Raw genomic sequence first — 15835 nt, 5'->3', positions numbered from 1 at the left:
CTTTGGTTTCCTGAAAAAGCGGTTATCCAAGAAAATCCCATATTTTCTTAAAAGTAATGTTTACCAAATCCAAATTGTAATGTAAAAGATGTACACTGAAATCGTGATTGTTCTCGTGAATTGTAAAGTTTAGTTATCTAACCTATTATACTTTTCTGGTTACGTACTACTGTTACTCAGGAAAATCCCATATTTTCCTACATGTGTGTGTGTACTATTACCGATTCTATGTGTGTAAACTGTTACCGATTCCAAATATGTTCAATGTTATCCCCAGGAAAACCGCATGCTTTCCTGAACGTGTAGGTGTGTGCGAACTGTTACCAATTCCGATTATGTTCAATGCTATCCCCAGGAAAACCCCATGTTTTCCTGAATGTGTGGGTGTGTGAGCTGTTATCGATTCCGATTATCCTTAAATGTACATTAGTTTTATTACGTACATAAAACTAATAAATAAGTGTAAAGTGTTAATAATCTTGATTGCGAGTCCTTAACTATACTTCAGACTAGATATGACTCGGGCCAGGGCCAATATCCTTTTTATAACTTTTGTCACCCTTGAACCTGTCGGTTAGGCTGTAGCTAGCAGCCAGGTGCGGGATTGTCAGTCCCGTATATATCTATACACTCAAGCCACGCTCTCCTACGTTCGGAGATTCTGGTTACAGGGGTAGTCCTCCACTCTCTCGAGCCAAGGAAGTGTTACAGAGGACGTGTCTCCAATCTTTAAGATTTCCCTTTACTTCTCGTGCCCAGGGAAGTAGTATCTATGACTATCGAAGTTCTAATGGATCCTGTCCTTTACACTCCAGCCTAGGTGTTTTATTAAGGACATTACAATGTTTTATGTATTCTAAAGGTGTCTGTCCTTTACACTCGAGCCTAGGTGTGTTATTAAGGACATTACGATTGATTTATGTTTTCTAATGGTGTCTGTCTTTTATACTCATGCCTAGGGTATAATATTATAGACTTTACATATGATTTATAATCTCAATCAATATTAGTGTGAACAATCAATTGTAAGGTATACAACGTAACAGTATATAATAAGAATTGAAAATCGGTTTGAACAAACAACTTTGCGAGTTAAAACAGTTTGTTAGTAAGTTTTCAATTCTTAAAAGTGTGAGAATTATGAAACCATTTAAAATGAAATAATGAATTTAAGTACAAGATATCCTTGTACTTTTTCTTGTATTCCCCCTGAAAACATTTAAAAACCATTGAAAAAGGGTAGGGGTATGAACTCACCGGTTGAGAAACGCGTTAGCTTGGATCCTAAATGTCAGTTCTGGGTTTGCGTACGCACAAGATCCCTATGGATTATGAAATGATATACAAATATATCTAATTAGATTTATAAACTCTAATTAGATATGATATTACACTCCAATGAGCGAAAACACTTCAAAACGAGTGTTTGGAGTGACCCGGGTGACATCTACGGACGTGTATTGATGCGAGGAACTTGGGATTTGAGTTTACTCTTCAAGAGTAAACTCCCTAATGAGTTTCCGGCCATATACACCACTCACACATGAGTTCACGGCCGTGAACTCATGTTGGCAAGATTTATGGTGCTTAATGAGTCAATAACACTTGGGAAGGGTTGGAACAATTTTATCTAAGGCATGGAATCAATTTAAATCACCAATAACAACACTTAAGGGATTTTACAGCCCTAAACATGGAGTTTACGGCCATAAACTCCTATACCCCCTTAGATTGATGATTTAATGGCTTTAGATTAATCACATGGGATTCCAATAATTTTTACAAGCCTTGGTATGAATTTAGGGCATCAAATAACACATTTTTAGGAGTTTACGGCCTTGGAGCATATGCTATGGCCGTAACCTCTCAAATGAAGAGTTTTGATATGTTTAAGGTCCCTAAACTATTTTTGGTTGGTTCTATGATTTATTCCAAGGCTTTTGGTGGTGATGGATGGCTTTCTAACATGTTTGAAATGTGTTTACTCCCATGTTTGAGGGGCTTACGGCCCAAGCATATGTCTTGGCCATAAACTCATTCAAATCCCTCAAAATTCATGTCTAAAGCGTTCTAATTCCATTCCATGAAGTCCTTAATTCATATCTAAAGTCTAGTTGTGGTTTGGCAGGGTTTTGATGCCCAAAAACCCCATTTAAATGAGTTTACGGCCTAGGACAGTTCTAGGGCCGTAAACCCATGATAATGGTCCTAATCCATGGTTTAAACTCGAATTTGAAGGCTAGAGGGGTTGTATAACAAGTTAGGGAAGTTACCTCAAAGATTTGAAGCCTTAAATTGATGATTTGGACCCTTAAACTTGGATTTAGGAGAGAGGTTAGAGAGAGAGAGTAGAGAGAGGAAGCAAAAGCTTCAAATGAATGTTTAAACATGTTTAAATAGGTTCCAAAACTTGGACACGGTGGAATTTTACCCGATACCGGCATTAAACGGGGCTTTTGGTCGCACCCGATTAAGTTGTCGTAACTCGAGGTGGTTGATTTTAGAAATGTTCCGATCGTTAATATGAGATGATACAATGAGTTCTAAAGGAATTAGGACACCCATTAATTCATAATATAAAATACACATTAATGACTTAATTAAATGACGGAATCGGAAACGAAATTGGAAACGGCGATTGGATTATCAAAATGAGTTACGAAAAGGGTTACAAGAGTGATACAAATTTTGGGTTGTTACAATTATGGACATAAAGCCTCAAGATTTATGAAGGGACTCAAAGAATTGAGATGGGTTTTCCCATCTTCTGGATTCTGCATGAAGTCGGCGAGTTAGAGAGGTAACTCGATGAGCTTGTTAGGATTTTCCTGACATTGTGGACATTGCATGGAATCAACAAGTTGTCTGGAAACTCGCAAGTCGACTAGGGTATTCATGATTTCTTGAGTTCTAAAGGAACTCGACGAGTTAGTGAGCTACACTCAACGAGTTTGGTCAGCATTGAGTGTTGACCTTGACCGTTGACTTTGACTTTGACCAAAGGTTGACAGGTTGACTTCCGAGGATACTTTGGTAATTTGGGTATTTATGGAAGTGGATCATTGGTGGTTGTATGTGTTGTTATTTAGAGTCGTGCTTCGGGAGTTTGATATTGCAGTTTCGATCGACATTGTGAGGTGAGTCTTCCTCACTATACTCAAGGGTCGAAGGCACCAAGGCCAACCCTTTGGATTGTCATCCTGCTTTATTGTTAGTATGATTTGTTATGTCAGTATCCTGGTAGATAGGATGGTTCTATGTGGTATGATCAGTTAGATTGGTATCCTGGTAGGTAGGATGTTGTATTGATTAGTGATCTATAGATCAGTTTGCCTATCTGTAGACAGTTATATGAGTATCCGATATATGTACACATGATTGATTGTTGGTTGAGGCTTATCTGCTTTGTGTGAAGGCCAACATACCAGGGCATTCCAGCCCGATGGTTATGGGTCGAGAGTATTCCATCACGAGGATGATTAGACTCATAATATGTGGGCATTCCAACTTGTTGGTTGTGAATCGAGGGTATACCATGCGGATGATGATTGGACCCATGGTATGTTGGCATTCCAACCTAATGGTTAAGGGCCTTGGGTATTCTAACCCGATGGTTGATTGGACCCATAGTATGCTGTTTGTTATTATACGTGTGTTATTTGTTGTGCAGGTATTTTAGGAAACTCACTCAGCTTTGGGCTTACAGTTTTGGATTTGTTTCAGGTACTTCGGACGATTGCGGAAAAGTGAAGGCGTGACCATACACTTCCTCATTTTGTGATTGTGGTTTCTGGGAAAACTCTGATATTGACTTATTTTGAAAACAATTTGTAAAACGTTACTAGTTTTGGATGACTTTGCAAACAATTTATGAACTTGGGGTGATTTTGAAAAGTTTAAATTTTTGTGAGCTATATGGATGTTTTAACTTGGTATCAGAGCCTTGGTTTGACTCAATTGGAGGAACACTCATGTGAATCCAGTCTTAAACCAAGGAAAAGAGTTTCAAAATGATTTTCAAATGGTTTTCAAAATAGTAAAGGAGGATGCAGAGTGTACGATCAGCCGGAGCCAGTAAGTAGAGCCCAAAATACCATGCATATATTTGATATTATTATGTGTTAGACTAACATGCTAGTGATTGGCTAGGGATCTTCAGGAATTGCATCATAGAATTTCCTGATTATATGATGCTTGATAGCCTAGGATTTCTTTATATGAAATTGACATCATTATTGTAGTTGTTTATTGTATGCATCATAGTTGTACATAATTAAGATCTTATAGCCTGAGAATGTTTGGTTTGGCCTTATTTCCTGTTCTTTTCTGATTAAGGGCATAGGGTAGGATCAGGTATTCAAATGTCTATAGGGTCTAGCATTATATATGACTAGCATACACGAGTGCTATAGGGTTTGGTGGAAGTTTAACGGATGAGTTATGCGGGGTCATTTGGCTAGTTATGAGATATTTAGCCTTCCTCTAGGAGTGAAGATTCAATGCTCTCTATGCTTATGTATATTGTTGGGGCGATGTGATGATACTTGAGACAAATATGGGTAGGTGTGGAAGGTAGTATGCACCCCTACTACTGTAAGCACAGGACCCATACGTGTAGCACAGAAGTTACAACCCCTAGGGTTTAGTTGGGAGTTGGTTCCCCTTTTTTATGCGAATTATATGATATCTTCCTGGTGGATTTTTAGTATGGTGGTTACGAGGAAATTTAACACCGGATCCGGGTTAGGATCAAGAGCTGGCAGCTAGGATAGGCTAGCATTGATAGAGGATCGCGTTAGGGAGATCATCCGGGAAGAGGTGGTCGAGATTGTCTCGGGTCAGATTCTAGAGATGCTCGGGTCTATCAAGATCGCCATGATTGAGTATTTTGATCAAAGATACGCAACCATTGGTAATACTGCGATAGTTGTAGACTCCGCAGCTGTGGCGACTGCAGGTGCGGGGGAAGGTCAGACTTTCCAGTACCGGGACTTTGATAACACGAAGCCCACTACTTTTGACGGGACTCAGGATCCAATTGTAGCCATGAGGTGGCTGCTTGATGTGTAAGGTTGTTTCTTCACATGCTCCAGCCCTATTGACCAGAAGGTCACATGCGCTCTGAACCTGCTGAGGTCCAGAGCGAAGGATTGGTGGAGGTTGGTTACTATGTCATATTCGGATGAACAGCAAGCTGTGGTTACTTGGGATTGATTTCGGGATATGTTATATACCTGTTACGTCCCGCGGGTTGAGCGGGAGAGACCGACACATGAGTTCTTGGATTTGCGACAAGATTCGGAGTCAGTGACAGAGATCACCTGTATGTTCACTGTTCACTGAGAGGGAGATGTTTTGCCTGGGGTTCGCTTCTGAGTAGGCTCAGATGACACATTATCTGAGCATGCTCAAGACCGATATCTATCAGTTTATTTCTACCCAGTGTTGTGATACACTGCCGGAGTTACAGGAGGCTACTAGGCGGTGTGAGCTGGAGATCAAGTTGTAGTTGAGGGAGTAGAGCCAGGCCCCGACACAGTCACAACCAACGCCAAAGTAGCCCAAGACCGCTGTTTCTAGGTCTGGAGGTCAGCCCGATTGTACTTATGGGAGGTGCGGGAAGGCTCATTTGGGGGTTTGCCGATCTGGTAGTGGGTGCCACAAGTGTGGCAAGCAGGGCCACATTGGCATGGATTGTAGGAAGCAGACTCCAGCTTCTGGGGTCAGAATTTGTTACCATTATGAGCAGGTGGGCCATATGAAGGCCTAATATCCCCTACTACCTGCCAAGTCGGTGCAAGCTCCACCGTCGGCTACACTGATGATTACTGACGAGAGACAGGGTAGAGCAGAGCCCCCGAGGGCTCAGGGACGCGCCTTCCAGCTTACAGCCTAGGAGGCCAGGGCAACACCAGATGTGGTTGCTGGTATGTTTCTATCTCTTATCATGTTGATTATATTTGTTTTATGCTTACATGTTTGTACCTGTGTTAGGTACGTTCTTAGTGAACACTCTACCTACTCTTGTATTGTTTCACTCGGGAGTGAGTTGGACGTTTGTTTCGCAATCGTTTAGTAGGGAGTTTGGTTATCTTTAGGAGAGCTAGAGTGTCTGTTGCGAGTCTCCATTGCCAACGAACACAGGATTTCCACTTCTTCAGTCTATCAGGGTTGCATGTTAGATTTCTTCGGGTTATCATTCCCAATAGACTTGATTCTAATTCCCATGGGGGATGTATGTGTCATTGTGGGTATGAAATGGCTTAGTCTCTTCGGTGCCATGATCGACTGCGAAGGTCAGCGAGTGGTAGTTCAAACCCCAAGTGGGGGAGAACTGATTATCTATGGCGAGGTCACCGGATTGGGTTCCGGGTTTTACTCTGCTGCCATAGCTCTGCAGTATATTTCGCATGGGTGTGCGAGTTACTTCGCGTATGTAGTGGATACGCGGGTCAGGGATCAGCTTTCGGTTTCAGATGTTTCGGTTACCAGAGAGTTTTTCGATGTGTTTCCAGAGGATTTACCTAGGGTACCTCTAGAGCGGCAGGTCGAGTTCAGGATCGACCTAGTGCCAGGGGCAGCTCCTAGCGCCAAGGCACTGTACCAATTAGTACTAGCTGATATTTAGCAGTTGTCATCTCAGCTACAGGAATTGTTGGGCAAGCAGTTCATCTGTCCGAGCAGTTCTTCGTGGGGGGCGCCGATTCTCTTCGTCAGGAAGAATGATGGTTCACACCGGATGTGCATTGACTACAGGGAGTTGAACAAGTTGATGGTGAAGAACCGTAATCCACTCCTATGGATTGATGATCTTTTCGATCAGTTGCAAGGAGCATCTTGGTGGTGATGGTGGTGATGATGATGGTTGTGGTGGTGATGGTGGAGATGGTGGTGGTGGTGATGATGATGGTTGTGGTGATGGTGGTGATGGTGATGGTGATGGTGATGGTGGTGATGATGATGGTGATGTGATCGTAATGGCGGTGATGGTGGTGATGATGATGGTGGTGATGATGATGATGATGATGATGATGGTGGTGTGATGGTAATGGTGGTGGTGATGATGATGATGATGATGACGGTTGTGGTGATGATAATGGTGGTGGTGGTGATGATGATGATGATGATGGTTGTGGTGATGATGATGATGATGGTGGTGGTGGTGGTGGTGATGATGATGATGGTGATGGTGATGATGACGGTGATGGTGGTAATGGTGGTGATGGTGATGATGGTAATGACGATGATGATGTTGATGATGGTGATGATGATGATCATCATGATAATGTAGGTATACGTGTTTGTGACATGTATGTGAACGTATTCATAAGCATTATAATGTTAAACCAGTAAACGAGTAATGGATTCCGTATGTGCACACAACTTTATGAATGATATTAATATCTATAAGTTGGTGAGAATATAGATAATCATGTATAATAGAGGTGTGAAAAAAAACGAAGCGAAAAAAACGATGTTTGGTGCCCGAATTCCGTTAGAATTTCGTAGCTAATCCGTCGCTAATTAGCTACGGATTTTTCTTATTTTCGATTTTTCAGGCACCAAACGTCATTTTTTCGTTTTGTTTGTTTCACACCTCTATTATACATGATTATCTATATTTTCACCAATTTATAGCTATTAATAGCATTTATAAAGTCGTGTGCACATATGGGATCCATTGCTCGTTTAATGGTTTAATACTATAATGCTTATGAATACGTACACATACATCTCACAAACACGTATACATACACATATACACGTACACATTTACCACAACTAATTCATGTAGATATATATATATATATATATATATATATATATATAGACACACACACACACACAAACATAATCCAAAACAGGTTGGTGAAAAGTATATGCATTACAATGTTAAACTGTAAAACGAGTACTTGATCCCGAAGTGGCACACAACTTTATGAACCAAATTAACAGCTACAAGTTGGTGAAAATAAATATAATCATGTATAGTAGAGGTGTTAAAAAAACGAAGCGATGAAAACGACGTTTGGTGCCCGAAAAATGGAAAATAAGAAAAATCCGTAGCTAATCCATAGCTACTTAGCTACGGATTAGCTACAAAATTTTCTTATTTTTGATTTTTCGGGCACCAAACTTCGTTTTTTTATCTCTGTTTTTTTCACACCTCTATTATACATGATTATCTACATTTTCACCAACCTATAGCTATTAATATCATTCATAAAGTTGTGTGGACATACGGGATCCATTACTTGTTCAGTGGTTTAACACTATAATGCTTATGAATACATTAACATACATCTCACAAACACGTATACATACTCATATATACGTACACATATACCATAACTCATTCATGTGTATAAATATACATATACAAACATAATCCATCACAAGTTGGTGAAAAGTATATGCATTACAATGTTAAACTGTGAAATGAGTACTTGATCCCGAAGTGGCACATAGCTTTATGAACGATATAAACAGCTACAAGTTGGTGAAAATAAAGATAATGATGTATAGTACAGGTGTGAAAAAACGAAGTGAAGAAAATGGCGTTTGGTGCCCGAAAAATTGAAAATAAGAAAAATCCATAGCTAATCTGTAGCTACTTAGCTACAAATTAGCCACAGAATTCTAACGAAAAGCATAATCCGTAGCTAATCCGTAGGTAATCAGTATATGTAGGTATTCCGTAGCCATTCCGTAGCTAATTAGCTACGGAATAGCTACAATGGAGTAGCTACAGACCCGCATCCGTAGCTATTTCGTTACTAAACTAGGGCATCCCATTCTATAGCATATCCGTAGCGATTCCGTAGCTAATTAGCTACATAAATTTTCCATAGCTATTTTCCGTAGGAAAATGCCATGTTTTCTAGTAGTGGTATTTGTAACTTGTAAGTATATGTATATATTCGTAAAATCTTTGCCCAACATTTGTTTACCTAAGATTTTGGTCCTGAATTGGACCACACTAAGAAATGAATGGCTAATGACTGTTAACATATTTTCTTTTTTGGGTAAATGAAGGATATTTTAATTGGGCTTGATGATGTAATTGATGTGAAAAACTAGAAGAAACTAAGTGGCATCAGCTGATGTTAGGAAAAGTAAGGCTCATTATTGTTTTATTGTCTATAGAGTGAAGTGACATGGTCAAAGTATTTACTTGCTCTTTTGAGTTCATGATGTGAAATTATGATTATGATGTATATTGCAGAATTTCAATTATCCGAGAAGCAAGCTAATATCAGATATTAACTTATCAAGACTTACATTGCTTGGGGTCCTACACCTTCTCTATTTGTTGCCATCTTTATTTTGAATATTATGTATTCTAGTTATCTTTTTAATCACATTAAGAAATGTCTTCTATTTGTTGCCATCTTTATATCAAATACTTTTTTTTAATTTTATCTATTAGTTTTATTTAGTGTAAAGTTTGTTCTACATCTTTTTGTCTGTTTAGGGAATCGAACAAGAAGCAAGATATAAAGAATAACTTCTCAACTCCATGTCGTTCCACTTTTGAAGATGTTGATAATGGCACACTTGATTTAGACGTTATGCAAAATGAAGAAATGTCATTGGTACTTCAAAACTCTAAATACTCAGTTAATTTATGTTTTATTTTATAAAGCTAAAGACATTTTAATCCAATGTCAGGCACTTAGTGTAAAGGGTTATGTCAAAAGAATGAAATCAGACACTTTCAATCAACAAAAACAAAACGTTCCTTCTCTTGAGGCATTGTTGTTTTAAGAAGGCTCGATGAGCATTGAGTAATGCAAGGAGTTATCTCTTATCAAGCCTTCTATTGAGTCCCTCACTCAAACTATTAGCAGTTTTAAAACCAATGTATAATAATTTTATAATTTTTAGTTTCTATTATTAAAATACAAACATACGAATTAGTTAATTCATTATTTAGTCCCTTTTTGTATGTATTCGAAATTTATGGATTTAATGTATGTCGAATATTGCAAGTTTTTTACTTTTATATTTGGTAGGTTTTAAAGTATAGATTAGATGTATGTTTTAAGATTTTTCTGTGTTGAATATGTAGTTATTTTTAATTTTTTAGTGAATTTTTAATTTTTTTATAATGCCAAAATCCGTCGCTAATCTGTCCGTAATCCGTTACTGAGTTATTTTGGGATTCCGTCGGTAATCTGTTAGTGAGTTATTCCGTTGGTAATCCTTTGCAAACACATTCCGTTGGAAATCCATTACAAAAATATTTTCGTCGCTGATCGGTTACTAATTACCGACGGAAAAATCCGTTGCTAAAAATTTTCTGTAGCTGTTGGAAATCCTTTACAAACAATTAGCAACAGAATATACCGACGGATTTTGGTCTGTTGCATTCCGTCAGTAAAGCCTATTAGCGACGGATTACCGACGGTTTTGGCCAAAAAAAAAAGCAATCATTGTATGGCTCAAAGAAGGTTCCCTCTTTTAACTTTGAAAATCAATTGAACCTTTTTCCACCTTCAAAACTATTTTGTTTAATTTCCTAATGAAGTTAACCGGATCTGGTTACAAAAAAAATGATACTAGAATGTAAGATAACTCAAACAGTGGATGTCAAAAAAAAATTATAGGCATCAAAATCATTCAGAAAACCACACCACATACAAAATAAGATAATTTCAGAAAGATAAATGAAGTGATAAAATAACTGTAAGCAGGTCCAAGCAAGTACAGGCTAAAAATCATCAAAAAAACAGGTTTATTCCAGAATGTAGATAAAACAGCACCAAAAGAGAAAAGCAATCCACAAGGTCTTCTATTCTAACATAGTAAAGAATTGTGAGATTATTGAGCTACTTGAATCCAAAAGGCATTGGCTTACTGAACAGAGGTGTCAAGAAGAGGTAAGTTTAAACAATTGAGAGATCATGGCAGCCGCTAATTTTCTAGATAAAATCCAACCAGCAGCTGCAAATATGACAACACTAGCATCTTTTTAATATTGTGTGCTACTGATACAGCAGATACTTCACCATTAACACATCAGGACAAAGCAGAGTTGCATGTAAAAAATAGCAATGTATTTTCCTTGATACATATGTTAAAAAAAATCTCCATTTTTTTAGATAAATGGCATAAGAAAAATCTATTCCAACCCATACAAAAAATTTATGGATGGAACACTACAAGAAAATTCCAATTTAGCTATGGAAAAATTCCATAGCAAAAATCTGAAATTCCGTAGCTAAAGCTGAATAACTACGGAATTTGCTACCCAATTTATCAATTAGACTATGTAGCTATATTTCTTGTAGCAAAATGTTTAGCTACGAAATTATAATTCCGTAGCAATTTTGTTATGACAGTTTCTACGACATCTATTCTGTTGCAATTTGAGTTCCATAACAAATTCCGTAACCATCTGTTGCGTAGCAAATTTCGTAGCCATCTGTTTCATAGCAAATTCCGTAGCCATCTGTTCCGTAACAAATTCCGTAGTTGTCTATCCGTAGCAAATTCCGTAGCTATCTGTTTGGTAGCAAATTCCGTAGCCGTCTGTTCCGTAGCGAACTCCGTAGCCGTCTGTTCCGTAGCGAATTCTGTAGCCGTCTGTTCCATAGCGAATTTTGTAGGTTTTTGTTCAACAACGATTTGTCATGTAGCAACAGGTTCCAAAGCAAATTCAGTATGATAAAAATGTTCAACAAAATCCAATTTTCCAATTATAATATTCATAAAAATATATAAAAATGTAGTAAATATAAATTTAATAGTTACATCAATTTTATAGACATATGATATCATCGAAAAGTCTTCTATGAGGTTGTCTAATCATTAAAACTAAATATTAATTACAAGTATAATCAAACAGTTTAGATTTGAACCGTCACCTACACACAATTTAGATTTGAACCGCCATATACACACCAACAACCACATATACTCAACCAAAATGGAAAAACCTGCAAAATCAAATTTACAATCAACTTGATTAAAATATGAAAATGAAGACAAAGTAAAAACAGCAATCCAACTCTTTTATTTGGCATACTATTAACATGTACACGAGAAACAAAATAAATCTCCTTTTGAGAACCATCAAATCCAACATTAGCATGATTGTTTTTTCTCTTTCCAAGCCGTCGCGTGATGCCAAAAGGATATGAAGTTGTCACATGATGTCAAAATGATTTGAAATAAATTTGAAAACACTTGATTTTCTATTATTAAAGGTATAAAAATGAACCTGTATAATGATGTTTTTGTTGATATTGCTCCATAATGTTAGGTATCCATGTTTTCAATCCCAAAGGTGTGCATTCTCTAAATTGTCCCTATAAACAGATATAGGGCTCTTACATGTGCCCTCGAATCCTGTCAAAACCAATAAAATTAAAGTAAGATATAAGATAATATAGGCTAAGAAATAACAACCTAATTTCATTTATTTCTTTGTTATAGCATCCTACTTTTATTTCATCCTAATACAACATCATGTACAAGCCCTTGTTCAAAGGAATACCTGACATTGAAAAAAAACCAAAAAACTTAATAATATTCTAAATTGTTATTTGGAAATTGAAAACTAAAACTCTAAAAGCAAAGTCGATCTTTATGCCCCTGCAACAAACTCGGTCAACTAAGATTTGACCAGGGAAAATACTCTAAAATATAAATGAAATTCACACCAGTAATTTGATTAAAATATGACCATACTGAAGACCAATTATGCATGCCAAAGAAGCTGTAAGGGAACTGCATTCCAACTATGAGCCTATAAATAGTAAGTAGCTTAACCTGTTATATCATTAAGTATAGAATAACTGAAATAATAATTATTTATATAGTTTTCCAGATTAAGTAAAAAAAATTGCCATATAAATCCAAAAAAAAAAAAAAACTTGCCATATAACTGGTACCACATAAGCAGCAATTTACCACCAATCATTGGTTGACAGGGGCTGAAATCTTTTGCTTTTGCTTCAATAACCCCTTAAACATATCTTTTGCTTTTGTTTCAACAAATTACACAACCTAAAAAGCTCCAATGTCACAAATAGATTGTTATTAGCAGAACTGTTGAAAACTTGAAATTCTTGATTACAGTAATAGATTAAAAGAGAAAAATAAATTCTAAAAAAGTAAATTTGGTCTGCAGACGAGAAAATGTGTCTATTATTGTAGACAAGTAAACATAATATAAGTGACATTAATATCCCTTTATTTCTAACCCTACAACAAAGTACATAGAAATTCAACAAACAAAATGCAATGCAATAATTGAGTTAATTTTTCAAAGGAAAATGTGCTTATAATTAAAAAAACTGAAAGTACAAGACTATAATTGGTAGATTTGTCAACATAGCATGCCTTAATAATAATTTTTTTTTTAAAACTTACAATGATGTAACAAAAAGAAAACTTAAAATGCGTATATCTTTTTAATTATTTATTTGCAAAATCAAACAATCATGTTCAAGCATACAATTACACACTTCAACACTAGGAGAAAAATTAGTCGTAATAAAAATGGCTGGAGTTACAAGTGAATACTTCCACAAACATCAATTTAAGTTTAATGATATATTGGGAATTGTTAACAAAAGATTCCAATCGTTATCTAAATATATATTGGAAAATTAAATTAAAATACAACAGTATTCAAACAAATGCATTGGATGAAGATGACAATTTAAGCAAAGATAAAAACTCCATGGAACAAGATGTTGATTAACCAAATTTCAACTTTTTCTGCCCATTTTGCACAGTAAAAAAAGTTAGACCTGATGAACCCTTTAAGAAACACCATTGATTTTCAACAAACTCACAAACAGTAACGCATTAATGATTAACCTACATATACTAATTCTCAAAAAACTTCAATCTAAATTCTAACAAATATTAACTAGTAATAACATATTAACAACTAGAAGCATGCAATCATTGCAAATATCAGTGAGATTAATTGTGGTCCATGAGTTTCCTGAAATATGTAATATTAAGGGGTAAGGATTAATGCTGGAAAGATTTCAAAAATGCAACGGGTAGTTGTTCTATCTATTCAAAGTGAATTAGATTAATATTCAATTGTTGGTCATATAATTCATTCATCATGGGATTACACTACTTTATTACGTATTGGGGAAAAGTGTGAGAACTATTAAGTGTTTTTTTTTTCTCATTGACATGTTTACTAATTGATATAAGCATAAAATAGAATCATATACAATTAAACTTATTGGTTGGTCAAGTTGGTTATTATTTAACAAAAAACTATATGGACCAAAATTATAACAAAAGGTACGCATACATGAACATTTATGATTATAACCAACAATCTGAACAGCTTAGTTTTGTGAATTAAAAGAGATGACATGACATAAAGCACAAGTAGGCAAGTAGCAACATCTTATGATTCTCCTAAAAAGTTCATCTTTAGCTACTGAATCTTTGTGATTCATGAAATTCCAACAACGAAGTCACAACAATACAACACTGTTTATCTGGTGAAATTCTCAATTTGCTTAAACTAAATGTCTATCAAAGACAGATTATAAGTTTTATCCTAGAAAATCCATTCTAATTTAATCACAATACATGCAAACAATGTGTGATCTATGATGCTCAGGCAATAAAGTCACATCAATACTTCATTATTTGTCAAGTCAAAATCCACAATTTGCATCAAATGCAATATAATCGATCAATCAAAATCACCAATAAAAACTTGAATCAAGCTGCGTGTAAGGATTGGTAGAGTTAACTGATTATTGACTCGCCTTGGATTCAATGGAAAGATCAATAGATCCTCATGTCATTGGATGATAGAAAGAGAAATCGGAGCATTAGGTGGAAATAGTCGCTAATATTTTCAGGTGACACAAGCAGATGATTTAGTGGAGTCACGCAGGTTTTAAGAAGCAAACAAAACAAAGAAGAAGGTTACCTGTTAGGGACGAAGACGATCGAGGAAAAAACTGGCGAAGAGGAGTAGGACGATCCACAGTGAGCACGAAGGCAATGAGGATCATCAATCGAAAACAACCTACCAATTGACATAGCAGGTGGCGAACGACAGCAAACAAGAGTGAGAGGAGCTCCCGATAATGTGAAGTCCGATCGATAATGACGTAAGTGGAGACGGGGAAAACTGAGGAATTAGGTCAAGTGATGAATAGTTTTCTTCGGGGCTTGTCAAAATTATGAGTAAAGAGCAAAAGTCTCGCCTACAAAATAATTAATAAATAAGGTTGACTTTTCATTAATCCATTTGACTTTTGCATTTTGTGATTCATTAAAAACGACCTCCTCCAATCGACGATACAAAAATATGGGCTAATTTGTTCTTTTAACTAAGGGCTAATTTGTTATAAAAATAGGAAAGGAAATTATTAATCTAAAATAAGAATATAATTTTTTCTATATTTTGCTACGGAAACATGTTCCATAGCTACTTACCTACGGAATATTTTCGTAGCTAAATAGCTACGGATTTTGATTCCATAGTTATTTTGCAAATCCGAACACCAATCGTATACATAAATAACTACGATTAATATTTTTGTAACAAGTTCTATGGTAGATTAGCTACAAAATTTAATTGTGGTTCAAATTTCATAACAAAATTATTACGAATTTCAATTGCGTAGCCACAAACTACAATTTTGAATTCCATAGCCAATTCTATAGCCAAAAAACTACGAATATTAATTTCATAACAAGTTTCGTAGCGAACTAGCCGCAACCAAAAATTCCATAGCATAATTTGTAGTAAAATAACTACGGATTTCGATTCCATAACAACTATTCAATGTTTAGCTACATAATGTAATTTCATAGTCATTTCCGTAGCAAA

At 36.2% G+C, this 15835-nt stretch overlaps 1 long non-coding RNA gene across 2 annotated transcripts; it reads right to left on the bottom strand.

Annotated features, from left to right (window-relative positions):
* Positions 1-11212: 11212 nt before the first annotated feature.
* Positions 11213-15152, bottom strand: LOC145090328 (uncharacterized). Of its 2 annotated transcripts, XR_013701496.1 has the most exons (5): positions 14927-15152; positions 12919-13014; positions 12450-12502; positions 12227-12354; positions 11213-11942 (listed from the first exon to the last, which is right to left on the bottom strand). It is a non-coding gene; the product is annotated as an uncharacterized LOC145090328 (long non-coding RNA). The 2 variants fall into 2 exon arrangements; XR_013701495.1 differs by having other exon boundaries at positions 12450-13014.
* Between the last annotated feature and the right edge of the window lie 683 nt (positions 15153-15835).

This window comes from Lactuca serriola, chromosome 2 (genome assembly GCF_051521515.1).
Source record: "Lactuca serriola cultivar US96UC23 chromosome 2, Lser_US96UC23_V15, whole genome shotgun sequence".
Taxonomy (NCBI): Eukaryota; Viridiplantae; Streptophyta; class Magnoliopsida; order Asterales; family Asteraceae; genus Lactuca; species Lactuca serriola.
Note: the sequence above shows the minus strand (reverse complement) of the source record. Positions and strands in the feature narration are given on the sequence as shown.